The sequence below is a fragment of the Coregonus clupeaformis genome, chromosome 17 (genome assembly GCF_020615455.1).
Source record: "Coregonus clupeaformis isolate EN_2021a chromosome 17, ASM2061545v1, whole genome shotgun sequence".
Taxonomy (NCBI): domain Eukaryota; kingdom Metazoa; phylum Chordata; class Actinopteri; order Salmoniformes; family Salmonidae; genus Coregonus; species Coregonus clupeaformis.
Window position 1 is genome coordinate 68603831 of NC_059208.1, and position 23674 is coordinate 68627504.

Consider the following 23674-nt stretch of genomic DNA (forward strand, 5'->3'; position numbering starts at 1 on the left):
GTAACGACTGTAGGACATATGTTCTTGAACAGGTATGTTAGAAAAATGAGGTGCACATCTCTTAAATAAATAAAAAACATAAAATGAACACAAAATGTCACATACATACAGTGCGTCACACTGGCTCTCCTTAAAGCATTGAGGGGGAAATATTGTTAATCCATCTTTGATTTATATCTGTAATTGAAAAGTACACAAAAAACGTGTCCTATTCAGTGACAGTCAAGTTCACTTAAAGAGCCCTTAGACATGGAAGTGTTTGGTTTTATGTATGTGAACGACTGCCTCGATTCGGTCCTATGTAGCAAATTGGATAAAAGTAGAGACTAAAGCTAGAAAATGGTATAGCATAAACTGCAGTTGAGGAACAATGGGAAAGTAAATCTGCTTTGAAAGTTGATTAACTTGTAACCCCAATTTTGAGAAAATGGCCCTTGAATGTTTTGGTACTGGAGAGCTCTTCTTTGTCTACACCCATTCAGCATGGTTAACAACCTCTTAAACCTTAGACCCATCAGGATTCACATGTGAGGCCATGTGCTAAACAGAGTGAGTAAGGTGGTGTAGTAAACAACCAAAGACTTCAAGACTAAAGGTGGTGAAAGTAGCAGCAAAAATACACTATCTTGTCTTTGGTCTATATGCTAATCTGACTTTGGTGCAGGCCATGTTGTTCTTCACATTACCGTCTCTGGTAAACACACACTATATCATATAAAATCAAAATGTTTTTGTCACATGCACAGGATACCGAAGGTGTAAACGGTACAGTGAAATAGTTACTTGCATATTTGCATAGGAGCAATATCAGATAAATATTTTATAATTATCAGATGATTCTTACCCAGACACAATTGTCTGAATTGATGCTTCATGTGAAATAAATGCTATAACCACCACCCAGCCACATCTAGCTAAGTGGATGGGTCACTATTGTCTAGACATGTGCACATGTTCATGAAATACAATAGATGACCGTAATTACCCCCAGACACACCTGGCTAACTTGATGAGTCTTGTAATCAGCTGGCAAAGTGGAGTCTTTTGTTTCTACATGTAGCTAGCTAGCTAGCTAAACAATGAACCTAATGGTGCTTCCAAAACAACGGGGAACTTGGGAAAATAGGAGGTCAAACCATGATGTCAGTGAGCTTCAGGTCGAAAAGTTGGGGCTCTAGAAAGAGGCCCGAGTTCTCGAGTTGAAATTCCGAGTTGGATGACCGTTCAAAATGATTTTTCCTAGTTGGAGCTTGTTTTTTTTCAGAGTTCCCAGTTGTCTTGAACGCACTGAAGTCGGAAGTCGGAGATTTCCGAGTTCCCAATTCCGAGATCCCAGCTGTTTTGAACGTGGCAATAATCCCAACCCACTGTCAAGAGGAGTGAAACAAGGTTGTTCTATTTATTATGGCCATTATTGTACGCTGATGATTCATGTTTTCTTTTAAATCCACAACTTGAATCCCTCCACAGCCTCATAGAGGATCTAGATACATTTTCTAACCCTCTGGATTACAACCAAATTATGATAAATGTACTATATTACGTATTGGATCACTAAAAAATACAATTTTTACATTACGATGTAGTTTACCAATAAAATGGTCTGATGGTGATGTGGATGTACTCGGAATACATATCCCAAATGAAATAAATGATCTCATTCCAATACATTTTAATAGAAAGTTAGCAAAAATAGATAAGATCTTGCTACCATGGAAAGGTAAATACCTGTCAATTTGTGAAAAAATCACCCTGATTAACTCTTTAGTATTATCCCAGTTTACCTATTTGCTTGCTTATGGTCTTGCCTACGCCTAGTGAACAGTTTTTTAAATTATATGAAAAAAAAAAATACTGAATACTTTCTGAATGCACTGCATTTGCTTATGGCCTTGCCTACACCTAGCGACTTGTTTTAAAAAAATGATATGAGCAAAACAATATTCAATTTTATTTGGAACGGCAAGCCAGACAAAATTAAACGGGCCTATTTATATAATGAATATGAATTCGGAGGACAGAAATTATTAAATATTAAAGCATTAGACCTATCACTAAAAGCCTCAGTCATACAAAAGTTATACTTAAATCCGAACTGGTTCTCTAGCAAATTAGTAAGATTGTCTCACCCAATGTTCAAGAATGGCCTTTTTCCCTTTATTCAGATTACAACCTCTCACTTTCAGTTATTAGAAAAGGAAATAATCTCCCAAATATCACTATTTCTAAAACAAGCCATAGAAAGTTGGTTGCAATTTCAATTTAATCCTCCAGAAACGACAGAACAAATAATGAAACAAATATTGTGGTTATACTCAAATATACTAATTGATAAAAGAAACGTTTTTTTTTGTTGACAAAATGTTTTAAAAAGGTATAATCTTCATAAATGATATCATCGGTAGGACTGGTGGAATTATGTTGCACATGCAGCTAACAAAAACATATGGAAATGTCTGCTCTACCCAAAATAACAACCAAATAATTGCAGCATTACCACAAAAATGGAAGAGGAAAGTGGTGGGGGGAAAAGTAAGGAACTTGTCTGTCGGCCTTGCATTAAATAACATAATTGGTTAAAGAAAACTGTGATAAATAAAAAGTATACAATTTTAATTTAAGGACCAAAGGATTGACAGCCGTCCCATATAGATTGCAAAATAGTTGGGAAGACATTTTTGACGTACCGATTCCATGGCATGGTGTTTATGAACTGATACGCAAAACGACGCCGGATTCAAAACTTAGAATTTTTAAATTTAAATTACTCTATAAAATTCTTGCTACCAATAGAATGTTATTATTTATATGGGGGATACAATGTTCCCAGCTCTGCAGATTTCGCTGTGAAGAGACAGAATCATTAGATAATTTGTTTTGGTACTGTCCATTTGTAGCTTGTTTTTGGACACAGGTCCAGGAATGGCTAAAGGATTGCAATATTTACCAGAAGCTAACCCTGCAGATAGCATTACTGGGTGATCTGAAAAGTCAGTCAATCGATCAATAATATAATAATACTTTTAGCAAAAATGTTTATTTTCAATTTACAATCTGTAGAAACAATGAGAATAGAAAGGTTCAGAACTTTTGTAAAACATCCAAGTACAGTTGAAAAATATATGGCAAATAGAAATCCAATACGGATGGTGTTAAGAGATAGATGGTTGGTGTTGAAAGGAGTTGAAGGATGGGACTAATAACAACTAATAACAACAACATAACTAGTAATGTAAGCATACTGTGTCCATAATAAGTATATGGGTTATAGGTTGAGAGTTTTTGTGAAAGAGCACAGTTAGAAAGATATGGCATATAGAAGCAAAACGGATGGACATCATGAAAATGATTGGAGAGGTTGAGGGTAGAGGAAGTTCCGGAGTAAAAACAAAAAAATAGAATGATTGTAAAATTGACTGTGTCCATAAAATGTATATAGTATGTATAAGCTGGCAGTAGAGGCCTAAGCATTGTTGTCCACTAGTTTACTCCAATTAGGCAAGGGGTGGAGGGGTTGGAAAGTAATAAAGGGAAATATATATATTTTAAAGGATATATACAGTGAGGGAAAAAAGTATTTGATCCCCTGCTGATTTTGTACGTTTGCCCACTGACAAAAAAATATCAGTCTAGATGGCAATCACAGAGGTCAGACGTTTCTTGTAGTTGGCCACCAGGTTTGCACACATCTCAGGAGGGATTTTGTCCCACTCCTCTTTGCAGATCTTCTCCAAGTCATTAAGGTTTCGAGGCTGACGTTTGGCAACTCGAACCTTCAGCTCCCTCCACAGATTTTCTATGGGATTAAGGTCTGGAGACTGGCTATGCCACTCCAGGACCTTAATGTGCTTATTCTTGAGCCACTCCTTTGTTGCCTTGGCCGTGTGTTTTGGGTCATTGTCATGCTGGAATACCCATCCACGACCCATTTTCAATGCCCTGGCTGAGGGAAGGAGGTTCTCACCCAACATTTGACGGTACATGGCCCGTCCATTGTCCCTTTGATGCGGTGAAGTTGTCCTGTCCCCTGAGCAGAAAAACACCCCCAAAGCATAATGTTTCCACCTCCATGTTTGAAGGTGGGGATGGTGTTCTTGGGGTCATAGGCAGCATTCCTCCTCCTCCAAACACGGCGAGTTGAGTTGATGCCAAAGAGCTCGATTTTGGTCTCATCTGACCACAACACTTTCACCCAGTTCTCCTCTGAATCATTCAGATGTTCATTGGCAAACTTCAGACGGGCCTGTATATGTGCTTTCTTGAGCAGGGGGACCTTGCGGGCGCTGCAGCATTTCAGTCCTTCACGGCGTAGTGTGTTATCAATTGTTTTCTTGGTGACTATGGTCCCAGCTGCCTTGAGATCATTGACAAGATCATCCCGTGTAGTTCTGGGCTGATTCCTCACCGTTCTCATGATCATTGCAACTCCACGAGGTGAGATCTTGCATGGAGCCCCAGGCCGAGGGAGATTGACAGTTCTTTTGTGTTTCTTCCATTTGCGAATAATCGCACCAACTGTTGTCACCTTCTCACCAAGCTGCTTGGCGATGTTCTTGTAGCCCATTCCAGCCTTGTGTAGGTCTACAATCTTGTCCTTGACATCCTTGGAGAGCTCTTTGGTCTTGGCCATGGTGGAGAGTTTGGAATCTGATTGATTGATTGCTTCTGTGTACAGGTGTCTTTTATACAGGTAACAAACTGAGATTAGGAGCACTCCCTTTAATAGTGTGCTCCTAATCTCAGCTCATTACCTGTATAAAAGACACCTGGGAGCCAGAAATCTTTCTGATTGAGAAGGGGTCAAATACTTATTTCCCTCATTAAAATGGAAATCAATTTATAACATTTTTGACATGCGTTTTTCTGGATTTTGTTGTTGTTATTCTGTCTCTCACTGTTCAAATAAACCTACCATTAAAATTATAGACTGATCATTTCTTTGTCAGTGGGCAAACGTACAAAATCAGCAGGGGATCAAATACTTTTTTCCCTCACTGTAACTCGCTGGACTGTCTCTATTTATTTTATTTTTTTTCGCTAACCAGAGCCATAAATTATTCTCCTTTGTCCTCAACTCAATTTTCACAGCTCTATCGCCATTTCAGTTCGCTATTCCATTTCTTTAACTGTTCTCTCTGATTAGGCCCTAATTAATAAAACAAATACTTGCTATCGTTGATAAGCACACATTTAATGATATTCCTATCATTTGAACTATCTCTCACCCCTCCCCTTGCTCCTTCCTATCCAACGGGGGAGGCGCGGGGACCTTGTAACATATTTTCATAGACCTTTCTAGAATACGTCTACTTAAGCTATCTAATTCAACCTTTCACATTTCTCAATCCACGTAATAATCTAGGTCTATAGCCCCAATGCGAAAGCTTTACCCACTGTCCCTACCTGTGTTCGAACCAGGGACCCTCTACATACATTGCCAGTCACCCCACACATTCCGCGATCCTTAAATACTTCCAGTTCATAGAGCAAGTGACGTCACCAAATGAAAACCGCACTAGCTCTCACCTCATTCTAAGGTTGCTGGGGCCTCTTTCATTCCCCGCCAATAGATTAGGTAAGGCAATCAGTGGGTACTGGCCCCCTCCTACTCTCTCTCTCTCTCTCTCACTGCTTCTTTAAATTTACCCCTACACGGTTCTCCCTCCTGTTTCCACTCCGAACAGGTTTTGTCTGTTTTTCGTTTTAACGTAATATTCGTCCGTTATTTAAAGTACGTTAGTCTATTTATTTAAATTAAATTATTCCCACCTAATTAGTTAAAGTCGGTGCATATTTATATTTCAACGATAAACCAAATTATTTCAGTCTAATTATTTTACCAGTATTTTGCAGGGTCAAACATCAAACGTTAAATTAAATAATAAACCAAATTGCTTCAACTTAATTATTTAAAACCAGTATTATGCTATGTCAAACATCAAATGTTACAGTTCAGTTATATCAGTTCAAACGTTTCAGTTTAGTCATACTAGTTATTCATTATTTTTACCTTTATATTCCCAATTGTTATTAATGGGTTATACGGTTTAAACAACCACAGACTTCTTTAACTCCTAATTCGTTTTCTATCAAGGTATACAGGTTTATTAATTTTAGTAACCCGCATTCACTCTTTTATTTCGTCTGCAAACACTCTTTTATTACACTGGGATCATTCGCACTCTCATTCATACAACACCCTATACTTTAAGTGTCCCTCTGATCCTAGCCGTACCTAGCCCTCTGATACGTGTCAGTAGTGTAACACTTTTAAACCAATAATTCCCTATATCCCACAGTTCCCACCCCTGGTGGTCCTAGCCTGGGGATTTCAGTATTTTCCCCGATCCTAGCCGTACCTAGCCCTCTGGTACGTGCCGGTGGAACAATACTCTATCTAAAATTTTAAGTGTCCCTCTGATCCTAGCCGTACCTAGCCCTCTGGTACGTGTCAGTAGCGCAACACTTTTAGACCAATGATTCCCTATACCCCCAGTTCCCACCCCTGGTGGTCCTAGCCTGGGGATTTCAGTATTTTCCCCGATCCTAGCCGTACCTAGCCCTCTGGTACGTGTCGGTGGAACAATACTCTATGGTACCAAGGTTTAACATCACATTCACCACAGGTTTGCATTTCACAATATGGTGCTTATCTACTCATAATAATTCGTATAATAATTCATAATTTAGTTCACTTACATCAAACAGGTGTTTCACAAATTTTTTTGGGATAAAGCCAATGTGCAGAACTTTAGTTATATAACAATAGGTGTCTGCTTACCTGTTTTTAGTAGTCCGGACTCTTTGTGAAACACACCATCCAATGACAGAGATGTCCAATGGCCTGGACAATACCCAGCGAAGTCCCTCTACCAGATCACGTCGGTGGTCACCAATTGTTAAGTTGCGTCAATTCAAATCTGGTATAGGAACAAAAAGAGGTCAATACACGTCTTCTAAAATAGACTAGTATTTTAATTAATGCAAAACACTTCAATGGTAAATATGATGTTCGTATATACGGGTCCACTGAAACACCACGCAGGGCAGTCAGAGAACTGAGCCATTGTTATAAGTTCTTCTTTAAATACTCTGACAGAGGTAGTTCCTGCTCCAGGCAGGCCTATCAGAGTAGAGGCTGGACGTGGTTTAATCTTACCCAGCCTATCGTTGGAGCTCAGGCTGGTCCCAGCCCCTTGGCGCTTCACTGTTGCCAGGTGTTAGTTGTTTTGCAACTTGTCCAGAGAGTCAGCACTTTTGCAGTACACATGTCCTTGAGCGGTTTAACAAAGAGGCTGTGTGTGTGAGTCTACAAGCCTTATCTCAGCCTACCCCCTAACGGTTCCCCACATTAATCACAGCTTGTTATATTAAACAATCTATATCAGTACAGTACAAACCTATTATGTTTAATCATTAATATATTCTTTCTAAGCTAGGCATCACATCTAGTTGTAAGAAAATAGATCCCCACAAATGGCTAGTGGAAAATGTGCCAAACTATCTTGGCACAGCAGTGACATTTTTCCTTTACAAACATCACATTCCACAGATTTAGGACCTGAATGTTACCCAGGCTAGTAGAAATCGTGGTCTGCTGGCCAGTGCCCAAAATTATTATGCTCCATGCCTGCATGTCAGTCCCTTACAGACATTTTCTGTTACTATAGTCAAGTCTGTGGGTTATGGTATTTTAATATAGATGTTGCCATTTTAGTATTCAACTTAGCTAGCTAGTAAAAGTAACATTTTTTTGTCTTTCAGCATGGGGACAGATTTTTCTTTTCACTGAATCTCCGTTATTAGGGTGTGGAAATGTTAGGATTATTTTGCTAATTCACTCGCAGTCGCATAGTAGCCTAGGCATACTCCCGACTGGTCACGTTGTACAGCGCCATATTTTCCTATAGGAAACTCTGAGGCCTACATAGGCTACTGTAAAATGCATTTTCGTTTTTCTTGGAATTTATCTAAGCTACATTTCTAACAGTATAAACAGCACAACAAATACAATAATAATTTACAAACAAATTATAATCCATCCCATACAGTCTGTTCTAACAAAAAAAAGCTTTAATGTCTCTAGTACAGCCAAAGTTAAAAACAGTCAAATACATTCCTGAATTAAATCGCTTTAGCCGACATGTTGAGGTTTATTCATTGTGAATTGTTCAAGGCTCCCTTTGTTATTTCGTTTTATAACTAAAATGCTTGACTGTATTTAAAGACATGGATGATTTGTATACTGTGTGATGACATGCACAAAATAATTAACGATTGATTGATATACTCTATATTGAAGTAGGCCTTACGCCAATAAGTAAGTTACGCTAAAACAGCTATAGTAAACAGGACTCTTACGCCTACAGTTCCATGTCATTTCAATAACTAAGCTTCTCAAAGATGCCCTCTGGTGGTCGAATAAGCATTAATGGCAACAATGGCTGACAATAAAATACTATGACGTCATGCACTTCAACATGCCATACCATTTCACAGCAAGCTGTGCTGCTGTATGATGCAACTTTTAAAGGAAGAACCACTGTATCTGGTGGTTGAACATATTTCTTTACAACAGAAAAAAACATTCTGGTGTTCCCCTCACCATCTGCAATGAGATTGGCCTAGTAAAGGAGTGTTCAGTACCTATTTGTATGCAGTCTGATTATATGACAGGGCCTGTGCATACACAGTTAGGTTTGTTTTCTGCATCTTCTTTCCAGTTTACACCTGTCAGCTTTCATAGAACGTAGATCACTGTTAAACCATGGAGCTGAGCATTTGAAGGAGATCTCCCAAGTGGGGCAATGTTGTTAAGAATTGTGCACAGTCCCTGATTATATTTTTCAACTGCCATTTCAAGTGAGGTTGAAGATGTAGGGAGCAATTGCACACCAGATAATGCTTCTGCAAATGAGCTGGGGGTGATAGAGTCTGGAAGCATACCAATCTCTTTTTACACAGGGCTGGCTTTGGGATGGAAGTCATGAGAATGGCTCTGTGGTCAGATAATATAATAATAATATAATATTTAGCAGACGCTTTTATCCAAAGCGACTTACAGTCATGCGTGCATACATTTTTTTGTGTATGGGTGGTCCCGGGGATCGAACCCACTACCTTGGTGTTACAAGCGCCGTGCTCTACCAGCTGAGCTACAGAGGACCACTGATAACACAGATAACTAATGCCTACTCCAGCAGAGTAGATCCAAAATGAGCCTCCGATTATGTGTGGGAAAATCAACATCTTGACACAAATCAAAACAGTTCAGTACAGATAAAAACTCATCAGCAAGTTTTCTATAGGAGTCATCAATGTGTTTGTTTAAATCACCCATGAGTATTATCAAAGTAGATACAGAGCTCAGCTGAGTGAGTAGTTAAATCGAGTACAGGCTTAACTGAATCAACAACAAATACGGAATGCAATATTAAATTGTATTAAAAAGATTAGGGAATGGCCTCGTCTCCGAGGGAAGATCCTCGGAGCCAGATGATACAGCTGCTGGAATCGAAACCCCCCACGTTGGGTGAAAAGAGTTCCAATGACGGGCCTTAAGGTTATTATTATGGGCGCGACTATAGTATGCATTTGTTGAAGCTCAATGTTAACTTCAATTCTCCATACCATCATATTAAAGCAAATATGACAATTAACTTGATTGGAGTTACACAACACACAACCCACCCCGCATCATGAGCCGTCCGGCTGTTACAGAGACCCACATAACGGATTTTTAACAGGGTCGTTAACAATTGCGTTTTAAGATTATTTTCTGCACCTACCAAGCTCAAATTCTAGATGTTGGATTAAACAAGACTATAACATCCATAAAGTGACCAGTGGACTTAAAAAATGTCATATTTAAAAAATGTGTAGGTGCAACGGTTATTGTTACATTTATAATTTATCACATTTCCATCCATTAAGAACCAACGATGTGCTACCTTTTTGTAGCATAGTAGGTGCTGCAGTCGTAGAGGTCGTAAGAGCTACAGTTGCTGTAGTAGGAGTTGTAGTGGTTGTCGAAGTAGCTGCTGCAGTTGTAGTGGAAGTAGATGATATATTTGTTGTCGTATGAGCTACAGTTGTCGTTGTAGGTGTAGCTAGAGTTGTGGTTGTCGTAGGAGCTGACGTTGCAGTTGTCGTAGTAGGTGATTCAGAAGCTACAGTTGTCATTGTAGTAGTAGGTTCTGCAGTTGTGGTTGTTGTAGGAGCTTCAGTTGTAGTTGTCGTGGTAGGTGCTGCTGTTGTAGTGGTCATAGGAGCTGCAGTTTTTGTCGAAGTAGGTGCTGCAGTTGTAGTGGTCGTAGGAGCTACAGTTGTTGTCGAATGAGCTACAGTTGTCGTTGTAGGTGCTTCTGTTGTAGTGGTCGTAGGATCTAAAGTTGTTGTAGTAGGAGCTGCAGTTGTGTTTGTTGTAGGAGCTGAAGTTGTAGTTCTCGTAGTAGTTGCTGCTGTTGTATTTGTCGTAGGAGCTTCAGTTGTAATTGTCATAGTAGGTGCTGCTGTTGTAGTTGTTGTAGTAGGTGCTGCAGTTGTGGTTGTTGTAGGAGTTTCAGTTGTAGTTGTGGTAGTAGGTGCTGCAGTCGAAGTCGTCGTCAGAGCTACAGTTGTTGTCGTAGAAGCTACAGTTGTTATTATAGGTGCTGCTGTTGTAATGGTTGTAGTAGGTGTTGTGGTTGGCGTAGGAGCTTCAGTTGTCGTTGTAGGTGCTTGTGTGGTAGTGGTCGTAGGATCTAAAGTTGTTGCCGTAGGAGCTGCAGCTGTGGTTGTCATAGGAGCTGCATTTGTAGTTGTTGTAGTAGGTGCTTCAGTTGTAGAAGTCGTAGGAGCTACAGTTGTTGTAGCAGGAGCTATAGTGGTTGTCGAAGTAGGTGCTGCAGTTGTAGTGGTCGTAGGAGCTACAGTTGTAGTTGCCATAGTAGGTGCTGCAGTTGTTGTTGTTGTAGAAGCTACAGTTGTCATTGTAGTAGTAGGTGCTGCAGTTGTGGTTGTCGTAGGAGCTTCAGTTGTAGTTGTGATAGTAGGTGCTGCAGTCGTAGTGGTCCAAGGAGCTACAGTTGTTGTAGGACCTGCAGTTATCGTTGTAGGTCCTGCAGGTGTCGTTGTCGTAGGAGCTGCAATTGTAGTTTCGTAGTAAGTACTGCAGTCATAGTGGTCATTGGAGCTACAGTTGTTGTAGTAGGAGCTGCAGTGTTTGTCATAGAAGGTGCTGTAGTGGTTTTCATAAGAGCTATAGTTGTAGGTGGAGCTGTAGTTGTGGTGTTTGCAGTAGATGCTGCTGGTGTAGTGGTCGTAGGACCAGTTGTAGTAAGAGCTGCAGTGGTTGTCGTAGGAGCTTCAGTTGTAGTTGTAGTAGCTACAGTTGTCGTAGGAGCTTCAGTTGTGGTCGAAACTCCATGGATAATCCAGTATAAAAACACTGTGGTTTATGAGATGAATGGTTAATATGTTTATTGCTCACAATATCAATATTTCTAAGATCACCCTTCATCAGCATGGTGCAGTTTTTGACATCTTTATATACAATAAACAATTATCATTTGTAGCCACATTAATTACATACTGAAATAAATCCCTTGATTGTTAATAATATTACCTATAATACCTTATTGAGATTACCACACTTGAGTTGTATTTTTTGTTTGTTTACAAGATGGCAAATTTTTCATTACAGATGTGTGGTAATATAATTCAAGTAATATATGTTACAGCAGTGTGGTAATGTTTACCACTTACAATTTAGTCATTTTCCTTTTTCATATTTTTGAAATGTATTTAATCGAGGTGTGACATTTGACAGTAGACTAGGCGAAATGTAGAATTTCCCCCCATGAAATGTCAAATTAAACATATTTTGAAAAAATCATATGCATTGTAACATCATATGCAAAGAATATGTACATCACTGCTCATTATTATAATTACATTATCCAAATGTACATGGTCTATTCTGTCACCATCTTGCCTTTTTGGTTGTTAATATGTTGATTCAGGATTAATACACGAGTTGGCATGAAGTTAGTAATTAGTAAAAAATGAGTTAGACACATGAACACAGAATAAAATTCAGTGTACTACACACCCATGGTGAAAAAAGTAGCTGCCAGTTTCTGTGTCTTAATTTTGACCTCAGTTGATGAACTCAGTGGTTTTCTGAATAGCAAGAAAAGTATACATTTTATTGACAGGTCATATGAACCACTATTAATGTGCAACGGTGGACACTTGTCAACTTAATGTGTAACTTGGTAAGGAAACTTCAGATCAAGAGGTGTATATAATTATGCATTCAATACATCTCAGTGAATAAAAGCTTCTATGGTTTTATCGTGGAGTAGCTTGGGAAGAATAAGGCAACAAAATGTGAAAACTTTGCAAGGGTGTGAATAATTTCACCATAGGCACTATAACTGCTGTAAACATGGATTTATACACCCTAATGAAATATACAGTAAAATCCAGATTAGCGGTGCATTTCTTCCATGAGTAATCAGGCTTTTACTGCATCACTTCAATCCTGTTACTTCATAAAAGAGGAAAAGTAATTTAGAATATTCAAACGGTCTGCCAGCGCCCAGCAATTCACTCTGAATTCTATACATATTCTGTGACATTAATAGGTATAGTTCATCAAAAATTGAGTTACAAAATATATATAACACATAATACGTGAAATAATATAGTAAAATCCACATTAGCGTTTCATTTTTTCAAGGGAAATCAGCCTTTTACTGCTTAAAAAACATAAGAATATAAACTTGGCTATCATAAAGCTCACAAATCCAATTTCTATATTCTTCAAAAGATGAGAAAAAAATAAGAAACCCGAACACTGCTCTTGCTAGCATAACTGCTCTATATTAAGCTTTACGTATCGGCCGCAAGGCCTTCGTCAGAGCTTTTGTGAGTGTTTTTCATTTGCACTCTTATGTAGACATTGCTCCACCCACATCCGTTCAATGCATTGAATGGGGTTGGAGTAAAAGGAAAACAAGCATATGTTACCAAATATAACAATGTGCATTTCATATGTATTCTAATAATTCTAATAAAGTGTGTACATAAAACGTATTAAACAAGACTGTGAAACCACAATGAGGACATCGACCTATCAAGTACGTTTTCATAAATCATTGTGTACAGTACAAGAAAAAACGTCAAGAGTAATCTGAAGTGGCGGCATTAACTCATGTTCACATTTACAACATAACATGAATGGCCATTTCATCATTAAGACCTTTTGGGTATAATGTCTGGTGGGTGAAAATCCAAAAACATTGTATTTTTCTCAGAGTATTATTTATATCACCTCCCCGGTCTGATATCTTGACTTTCTCTATGCCACAAAATCCAAAGGTAGAAATGTCATGTTTTTGGTCATTAAAATGTACTGCGACTGGATAATCCCTGTCATTTCTCCTGAGTGAACTTTTATGTTCAATAATTCTCTGTTTGAGAATGTTATAAAATCTCAATTTAATCCATTATAAATCCAGGCTGTAACACAACAAAATCTGGAATAAGTCAAGGGGTATGAATACTTTCTGAAGGCACTGTAAATCATGTAACTGTTACTTCATAAAAGAGAAAGTAATTTCAAGTTTTCAAATGGTCTGCCAGCAATTCACTCTGAATCCTATACATATTCCGTAACAGAATAGTAGTTGTAGTTCATCAAAAGTGTATGGGTGTTCACATATAACACATACATAATAACCATAATCTTCATAGTTTCAATGTTTTTGCTTTACATGATCAATTTAGGATTTTGATCCTTTCTTAGAAGACCATTTTACCTTGTTATATTTGCATGTATTTCTATTTTTTTAATCAAAGCTTTTCCATTTATATATTCCATTATATAGAAAGGTTATTACTTACCTAGAGCAAGCACTTCAATGCCAGCCTCCTATTTCTGTAATTTCTCCAAATATCAATTGTGGAAGGTCTTGGTTAATGACATTTACATTTACGTCATTTAGCAGACGCTCTTATCCAGAGCAACTTACAAATTGGTGCATTCACCTCATAGCCAGTGGGATAACCACTTTACAATGTTTTTGTATTTTTTTTTGGGGGGGTAGAAGGATTACTTTATCCTATCGCAGGTATTCCTTAAAGAGGTGGGGTTTCAAGTGTCTTCGGAAGGTGGTGAGTGACTCCGCTGTCCTGGCATCGTGAGGGAGCTTGTTCCACCATTGGGGTGCCAGAGCAGCGAACACTTTTGACTGGGCTGAGCGGGAACTGTGCTTCCGCAGAGGTAGGGGGGCCAGCAGGCCAGAGGTGGATGAACGCAATGCCCTCGTTTGGGTGTAGGGACTGATCAGAGCCTGAAGGTACGGAGGTGCCGTTCCCCTCACAGCTCCGTAGATAAGCACCATGGTCTTGTAGCAGATGCGAGCTTCAACTGGAAGCCAGTGGAGTGTGCGGAGGAGCGGGGTGATGTGAGAGAACTTGGGAAGGTTGAACACCAGACGGGCTGCGGCATTCTGGATGAGCTGTAGGGATTTAATGGCACAGGCAGGGAGCCCAGCCAACATCGAGTTGCAGTAATCCAGACGGGAGATGACAAGTGCTTGGATTAGGACCTGTGCCGCTTCCTGTGTAAGGCAGGGTCGTAAGTTCCGAATGTTGTAGAGCATGGACCTACAGGATCGGGTCACCGCCTTGATGTTAGCGGAGAACGACAGGGTGTTGTCCAGGGTCATGCCAAGGCTCTTTGCACTCTGGGAGGAGGACACAACGGAGTTGTCAACCGTGATGGCGAGATCATGGAACGGGCAGTCCTTCCCCGGGAGGAAGAGCAGCTCCGTCTTGCCAAGGTCCAGCTTGAGGTGGTGATCCGTCATCCACACTGATATGTCTGCCAGACATGCAGAGATGCGATTCGCCACCTGGTTATCAGAAAGGGGAAAGGAGAAGATTAGTTGTGTGTCATCTGCGTAGCAATGATAGGAGAGGCCATGTGAGGATATGACAGAGCCAAGTGACTTGGTGTATAGCGAGAGTAGGAGAGGGCCTAGAACTGAGCCCTGGGGGACACCAGTGGTGAGAGCACGTGGTGCGAAGACAGCTTCTCGCCACGCCACTTGGTAGCAGCGACCGGTCAGGTAGGACGCAATCCAAGAGTGAGCCGCACCGGAGATACCCAGCTCGGAGAGGGTGGAGAGGAGGATCTGATGGTTCACAGTATCAAAGGTAGCAGACAGGTCTAGAAGGACAAGAGCAGAGGAGAGAGAGTTAGCTTTAGCAGTGCGGAGAGCCTCTGTGACACAGAGAAGAGCAGTCTCAGTTGAATGACCAGTCTTGAAACCTGACTGGTTTGGATCAAGAAGGTCATTCTGAGAGAGATAGCAAGAGAGTTGGCTAAAGACGGCACGCTCAAGAGTTTTGGAGAGAAAAGAAAGAAGGGATACTGGTCTGTAGTTGTTGACATCAGAGGGATCGAGTGTTGGTTTTTTGAGAAGGGGTGCAACTCTCGCTCTCTTGAAGACGGAAGGGACATAGCCAGCGGTCAAGGATGAGTTGATGAGCGAGGTGAGGTAAGGGAGAAGGTCACCGGAGATGGTCTGGAGAAGAGAGGAGGGGATAGGGTCAAGCGGGCAGGTTGTTGGGCGGCCGGCCGTCACAAGTCATAAGATTTTATCTGGAGAGAGAGGGGAGAAAGAAGTCAAAGCATAGGGTAGGGAAGTGTGAGCAGGACCAGCAGTGTCATTTGACTTAACAAACGAGGATCGGATGTCGTCAACCTTCTTTTCAAAATGGTTGTCATCCACAGAGAGGGAGGAGGGGGGGAGGGGAGGAGGATTCAGCAGGGAGGAGAAGGTGGCAAAGAGCTTCCTAGGGTTAGAGGGTTAGAGGAATTTAGAGTGGTAGAAAGTGGCTTTTTGCAGCAGAAACAGATGAAGAAAATGTAGAGAGGAGGGAGTGAAAAGATGCCAGGTCCGCAGGGAGTCTAGTTTTCCTCCATTTCCGCTCGGCTGCCCGGAGCCCTGTTATGTGAGCTCGCAATGAGTCATCAAGCCACGGAGCTGGAGGGGAGGACCGAGCCGGCCGGGAGGATAGGGGACATAGAGAGTCAAAGGATGCAGAAAGGGAGGAGAGGAGGGTTGAGGAGGCAGAATCAGGAGATTGGAGGGAGAAGGATTGAGCAGAGGGAAGAGATGATAGGATGGAAGAGGAGAGAGTAGCGGGAGAGAGAGAGCGAAGGTTGCGACGGCGCATTACCATCTGAGTAGGGCCAGAGTGAGTAGTGTTGGAGGAGAGCGAGAGAGAAAAGGATACAAAGTAGTGGTCGGAGACATGGAGGGGAGTTGCAGTGAGATTAGTAGAAGAACAGCATCTAGTAAAGATGAGGTCAAGCGTATTGCCTGCCTTGTGAGTAGGGGGGGACGGTGAGAGGGTGAGGTCAAAAGAGGAGAGGAGTGGAAAGAAGGAGGCAGAGAGAAATGAGTCAAATGTAGACGTAGGGAGGTTGAAGTCCCCCAGAACTGTGAGGGGTGAGCCATCCTCAGGAAAGGAACTTATCAAGGCGTCAAGCTCATTGATGAACTCTCCAAGGGAACCTGGAGGGCGATAAATGACAAGGATGTTAAGCTTAAATAGGTTAGTGACTGTGACAGCATGGAATTCAAATGAGGAGATAGACAGATGGGTCAGGGGAAAAATAGAGAATGTCCACTTGGGAGAGATGAGGATTCCTGTGCCACCACCCCGCTGACCAGATGCTCTCGGGTATGCGAGAACACATGGTCAGACGAGGAGAGAGCAGTAGGAGTAGCAGTGTTTTCAGTGGTAATTCATGTTTCCGTCAGCGCCAAGAAGTCGAGGGACTGGAGGGTAGCATAGGCTGAGATGAACTCTGCCTTGTTGGCAGCAGAACGGCAGTTTCAGAGGCAGCCTGAGACCTGGAACTCCACGTGGGTCGTGTGTGCAGGGACCACCAGGTTAGAGAGGCAGCAGCCATGCGGTGTGAGGCGTTTGTATAGCCTGTGCAGAGAGGAGAGAACAGGGATAGACAGAGGCATAGTTGACAGGCTACAGAAAATGGCTACAATAATGCAAAGGAGATCGGAATGAAATGAACTAAACATCTGGGAAAGCGAGAGAGCGGGGCCTCCCTCACTTACGTTTCACTGAAACACCCAAATATAACTCTCCCAACTTCCACCTCAGAAACTATAAGTGTTGTAAACTACAGCGGTTCAATGTTTTCTAGGAATAGACTAACTTAGTTTATTCAGCTAACTTGGTAATGCACATTCCCTCAGAATATGCCGATTTGGCTCTCGCCTTCAGTAAAAAGAAGGCAACTCAATTACCACCCCATCGACGAGGGGATTGTGCGATAGATCTCCGGGAGGGCGCTGCACTTCCCAGAAGTCACGTGTATCCTCTGTCACAGGAGGAGACGGTGGCTATGGAGACATATATCACCGAATCTCTGGGACAGGGATACATTCGGCCCTCCACTTCCCCTGCCTCCTCGAGTTTCTTTTTTGTGAAGAAGAAGGATGGAGGTTTACGCCCGTGCATTGACTATCGAGGTCTAAATCAGATAACCGTAAAATACAGCTATCCTCTACCTCTCATAGCTAGTATGACGGAGTCATTGCACAGGGCGTGCTTCTTCACAAAATTGGACCTCAGGAGCGCGTACAATCTGGTTCGTATCCGGGAAGGGGACGAGTGGAAGACGGCATTTAGTACCACCTCTGGTCACTATGAGTACCTCGTCATGCCGTACGGGTTGATGAATGCTCCCTCAGTCTTTCAATCCTTTGTCGATGAGATTTTCAGGGATCTGCATGGACAGGGTGTAGTGGTGTATATAGATGATATTCTCATCTATTCCGTTACACACGACGAGCATGTGTCCCTGGTACGCAAGGTGCTTGGTAGACTGTTGGAGCATGACCTGTACGTTAAGACTGAGAAATGTTTGTTCTTCAAACAGTCCGTCTCTTTCTTAGGATACCGCCTGTCAGAGTCAGGGGTCGAGATGGAGTGTGACCGCATTCAGCCGTGCGTAATTGGCCGACTCCTACCACGGTAAAGGAGGTTCAGCGATTCTTGGAGTTTGCCAACTACTACCGGAGATTTATCCGGGGCTTTTGTCAGGTAGCAGCTCCCATAACCTCTTTGCTGAAGGGCGGACCGGTGCGCCTGCAGTGGTCAGCTGAGGCGGACAGGGCTTTTGGTCAGCTGAAGGCGCTGTTCACCTCGGCTCCCGTGCTGGCTCATCCATTACATGTACTTTGAAAGAGTGTCTTATTCCTCATCTGGGATGACACTCATATTAAATCTGTTTTAAAAAAAACTCAACCAAGTTAACCCATATGGTATGCTTTATTTTTTAGACAAGTGCTAGCAACAATGTTGACTGGAGATATATTTTGAACAGTTCACATTCATGGTTAAGTAATTAGAGCCTATTGACCATAGGCTATAATCTCTCAGACACCCAGCGCATCGACAAGATATCCAAACCTTTGTCACAGTTGTTAATGAATCAGATGCAGCTGAGAAGAAGCAAAACACTAAGTTGGTGAATTTAGTGGAACACTGCCCATTTGTAACAAGCATGGTAACAAGCATTTGTTGCTACACTTATGTAATTACAGACCACAATTACTACCAGATACATTGTAACTATGAGTCGCTTCAATGCCTGTTAGTGTAATTACACATGTAGATACACTGTAATAAGGACCCCTTAAAAGGAAGTGTTACCGTGAAATTGGCCCAATACTTTTGGTCCTACAAAATGATGGGACTATATACAAAAAGGGCTGTAATTTGTAAACAGTTCACCCAATATGGATGAAAATACCCTCAAATTATAGCTGACACTTTAACCTCATAGTCATTATATCATTTCAAATCCAAGGTGCTGGAGTACCGAGCCAAAACAACAAGACCTTTGTCACTATCTCAATACTTTTAGAGCTCACTGTATGTTGAACAATAACTAAGCAGACCCTGATTGTTTGGCGCCCTCTTGCTGTAGAGACAAAATACGACTACAATAGTGAAATATGATGTATCTTCAGACTGATGGAGGCGGTCTTTGTCCATTCATAATTTCTTCAGATAAACCTTTCAGGAGACTGAGTTAAAGAGGCAATCCAGTCTCCTTTTCACCTCATTTAACACCTGATTTACTTAACAAAAGGCACATCTGAATTGAGTACCACAGTATGAGTCATAATACCCATAAAACCTAGCGGTAAAGCCTGGAAATGGTTCCAATCGTTTTTCCACCATTCATTTTTCCGTAAGGATTTTAGAACTATGCTCTTCCTGTTTCTTCAAGAACGTTGTTGTGGGAAGCTAGCTAGCAAGATGGCAGAGACAACAGCCTTTACATGGTGGAAGTATTCACATTATTTTTAATTGGTAGAAGAAAAGGAGAGAAACAAGAATAAAATGCAAACTGTGCCTCTGGGATAAGTGCCTGTCAGCTGCGAAGAACTCAACTTCAAATATCAAGAAGCACCTTCAGGCCAAGCACAGCTCCACCAGACTGGTGGAGAAAGACCCATGCCAGCCGATTGCCGTTAATGATGAGTATGATGGTGCTTCTGCTCCAAAACAGCAAAAGGTAGATTTCTGTTCGGCTAAACCTGTCACCCCAAGAACTAAATGAACATGAATGCGTCTTTGATGATTGTAAGTAATTCCTTTGATTGCATGCCATTTATTTCAATGCATTGTGTTTTGGATTTCTTTGACAGTTTGCGTTCATGGTCAGCAGTTTAGTGCACAGGTTAAATAAATGTTCATGTCGAGCTTGTTGTGACTTAATAGCCTGTATTTAGTGACTTTAATATGTATATTTCGTTTAATAAAGCTGCTTAAATGTTGTTTTTGATTCATGGACAATGTTCCTTTGATGCAACACTTTGCATTCATCAGACATTTCGATAGTTGAATTTAGAATTTCTTTAGAACACTTGGACATAGGCTATTATTTATACATCTTTCTTTATTATCATAATGTGTATACATTTCTCCTCCATCATGCATTCTATGTGGAACAGTTACATTTCAATAGGCTGCTGAACTATAAAGACCAAATAATAATGCAATAAAAAAAAGACGACATTGTTTCTTGCAAAATACACACTTAAATTTACTAAAAGAACTGAAAAAACTATTAGGAAATCTGACAGAGATCTCGGTCTTGAGCTCTCCCATGATGTCGATGACATCAGTGCTGCCTACAGTGTGGCACATTGCCAACTCTTTAGGTGCTTAGCGTAACGTTCCACGTTGAATATCCCGCGAGTACTAAGTAGGCAAGCCATTCTAAGGTAGTGTGCGCCCTCTACTGGGCATAGCAATGACTAACACGCCAAAAGCATTTTTAGAGGGTTTTCTGTTTTTGGTTACGCAAAAGTAATGTAACGACTAATGGTGTAATGTAACAAGTTACTTTTAATGGCAGTAAAGTTGTAACCAAACTAGTTACTTTTAAAAATAACTTTCCCCAACACTGGTGTTTCTTGTAGGCTTACCCTGGCGTGACGTTTTGTTAATCGCGCAAATCTCTCTCGGACAAGGTAACTTTTATCAATATATTCGCCTGTAATTACCCCCAAAAATGAAATGCTAATTATCCGCTAATGTGGCTATCAAACAGAACTACACATCCTGTCGCAAGCTTTGACGTAATCACTCAAGGCCCAGGGTGGGGAAAAACTTCCACATTTCTCCATGCAAACTCTCATCGACAAGTTGCAAGTAACATAGCGAATAGATGTTATAGCCATTTTAGTTTCTCGTGTAAATAATTGATTTTGTATATTTCTCGTGTGACTTCTTGTTTAGCATTTTTCAATTATCTAGTTAGCTACCTTAGATTTTTAAAATTACTATAAGTTTTGTAATTACCCTGGCCTTTGTAGCGATCGGAAACAAGGATGGTTTTGTAACCCCTACCCTGTTCAACACATGTGTATTTTATCATTTTCCGACCTCTGTAAGCGAGAGGCGTCGCTGGAGCTGTGTGGTAAGGTAAGCCCTGTTTGCTAGCTGCTAACAAGTTATAATGGTTAGGTCAAAGATCTGTGGTTAGCTAGAAAATTATCTACATAACCACTGACTGTATTTACGTGTACAACATATGTTACCTTCTTTACAAGTAAAAAGAAATCCAGCATTGGCTAGCATAATGACTGTTGTTACCTTTTGTGAGCTAGCCAGCTAGTTAACGTTAGCTCACAGTTTGTGTAGTCATACTTTTCACGTGGTGACATGCTAACTAACGTAAGACCAAGGTGCTTGTTAGGCACCTTGGTTGGCTAGTTGGCTACATTAGCTAATGTTGCACCGTATCTCACCGTGGTGTAGTCAGACATTCCTGACAGGTAGTGTCACCACCCGTGGGGTATGGGGAAAAGTCTGACTACACGAACGATAAGGTAACATAACTATCTAGCTAAACGTTAACTAAATATCCATGCCCTGGTTAGGTAACATTAGCTAGCATGTCACCACGTGGAAAAGTATGTACACGAACGGTGAGCTAACGTTAACTAGCTGGCTAACTAGCTCACAAAGGACTTGTGGGCTCAATGTTTTTTCATAGAAAACACAAATGGTTTTGTTCCACAAGTGCATCTGTTGTACATGACTAATAAAATTACCTGTTAAGTCAGTTATTCATGTCAGCAGCGATGGAAAGTAAGCTAGCCCAAGGCTAGTACTTTTAAGGCTGGGCTAGTAGACAATGTGCCAAACTTGTCTGGCACAGTAGTGACATTTTTCCTTTACAAACATCACATGCCACAGATTTAGGAATGTTACCCGGGCTAGTAGAAATCGTGGTCTGCTAGCCAGTGCCCAAAATTATTATGTTACATCCCTGCATGTCAGTCCCTTTCAGACTTTTACCATTACTATAGTCAAGTCTGTGGGTTTTGGGATTTTAATATAGATGTTACCATTTTAGTAATCAACTTAGCTAGCTAGTAAAAGTCTTTTTTTTTTGTCTTTCAGATGGGTGGATCAGAAACCCAGTGACAACACCCGGGTTTGCAGCTGCCATTTTCCGGTGAGAAAGAGAAATGTCCCTGTATTTACCAGAAAAGGTAGCTCATCCACCATGGCAGAAGAGGAAGATCCAGACTGTTGATTGGGAATCAAGAACAAACAATGAGGCATGAGGATTGGGTGTTGAGGGACCACTTGTCACATTGTCCAAGGTGGGTTTGTGGTATGATAAACAATGCATTTTCTGTCTAGATAAAGATGTTTATACAGCATTGAAAAATACCCACCACTGACCAACAGGAGTGCATGGACATTCTGTGCCAGTGTGATCTGAGCGCAAGCGTCCAGTTGTGGAGACTACAGCTCATCGAGCCTGTGGACGGACAGGTCAGGAACTCATCAAATATGATACAATATTGTGTAAAACATTGACTTTGTAGATGCATCGAAATGATGACTTTGTCTCCCCTTTTCCACATGTTTTAGACAGTGCATGATCAACAATTCAGCAAGGAGATCTGCTGGAAGTGATGTACTCTCTCTCTCTCACTTTGGGGGTAAGACATAATTTAAACATCACAGATATAAATTCTAACTGTGTCAATGATAAAATGCAATGTGAATTGTTTTGTACTACTGAATGAAACTGAGGAGATGAACTCAGACCAGCCTTTGTGATTGAACTTGCATTAACTACATTACTTTAGTTGGCTGCTTTGAGCAAAACCTGAATGTAATATAACCTATTCTAGGAGCCTATTGTTTTTGTACGACCTTTAATTATTGTTCACTTGTATTTCAAAAATGTCAGGTACAGGCAGGGATGGACTGGGGCCTTCAGCAAATTAGACGCAAGTGGCAATAAATAATTTGAACGTCACAGATATAAATCCCCAATGTGCCCATGATAAATTTAACTACAATACTTTAGTTGGCTGCTTTGAGAAAAACGTGTATGTAATATAACCTATTCTGGGAGCTTAGTGTGTGTGTATGAACTATGTGGAATATTTTTGGCCCATTGTCTTCCCTGAAAACAGGTACTGACAGGAAGAGTAATATGAGTCTGCCAGAGGTCGTCACGCTGGATGGAGAAGATGATGGAGGCTTTGGTGGTCAAAACAACGTAGAAGCAGGTGTCCCTTCCAGTGATGTGGAGTTGACCTTGGACCTGGTTCCAGTAAGAATGGTCTTCACGGAGGCTGGACATTTGACCTCCACCACTGCTGTGGTGCACACCAGACCATCCTGTGAGGCACCCATGATCCCAGACCCCGTGACCTAAAGCCATGACTCCTGCACATCCATCCCTGTAGCTATTCTGAATGCCTTGATGCCCTCCTCTTTGTTATCTGTGCCCCCACTTCGTAAAATATTTAATAAACTTTAATTTTCACATGAGGACATGTGCAGTTTTTCCATGAACTTTTAATTGCTAACTTGGGATTTTATCACTTGACATATCATATAGTGGGAAGGATCCTATATATCAAAACTGTGTGAATGCATGTAACACTCCGAATAAATAAATACTGTACCTTTGAAGATGTCTCTGGTCGTGAACCTACAATACAAGCTGGATGTCTAAACAAAGTCCATTTTGAATGCAAATAGATTTTTCGATTCATTCTCATCAATGACAACATTCTAGAACTGAGTTATCACTCAT

The 23674-nt window shown here is 41.0% G+C and overlaps 1 long non-coding RNA gene across 1 annotated transcript; it reads left to right on the forward strand.

The window, feature by feature from the left end:
* Positions 1-22027: 22027 nt before the first annotated feature.
* Positions 22028-23473, forward strand: LOC121585709. Its single transcript, XR_006003889.1, has 4 exons — positions 22028-22217; positions 22306-22392; positions 22492-22562; positions 23046-23473. It is a non-coding gene; the product is annotated as an uncharacterized LOC121585709 (long non-coding RNA).
* The last annotated feature ends 201 nt before the right edge of the window (positions 23474-23674 follow it).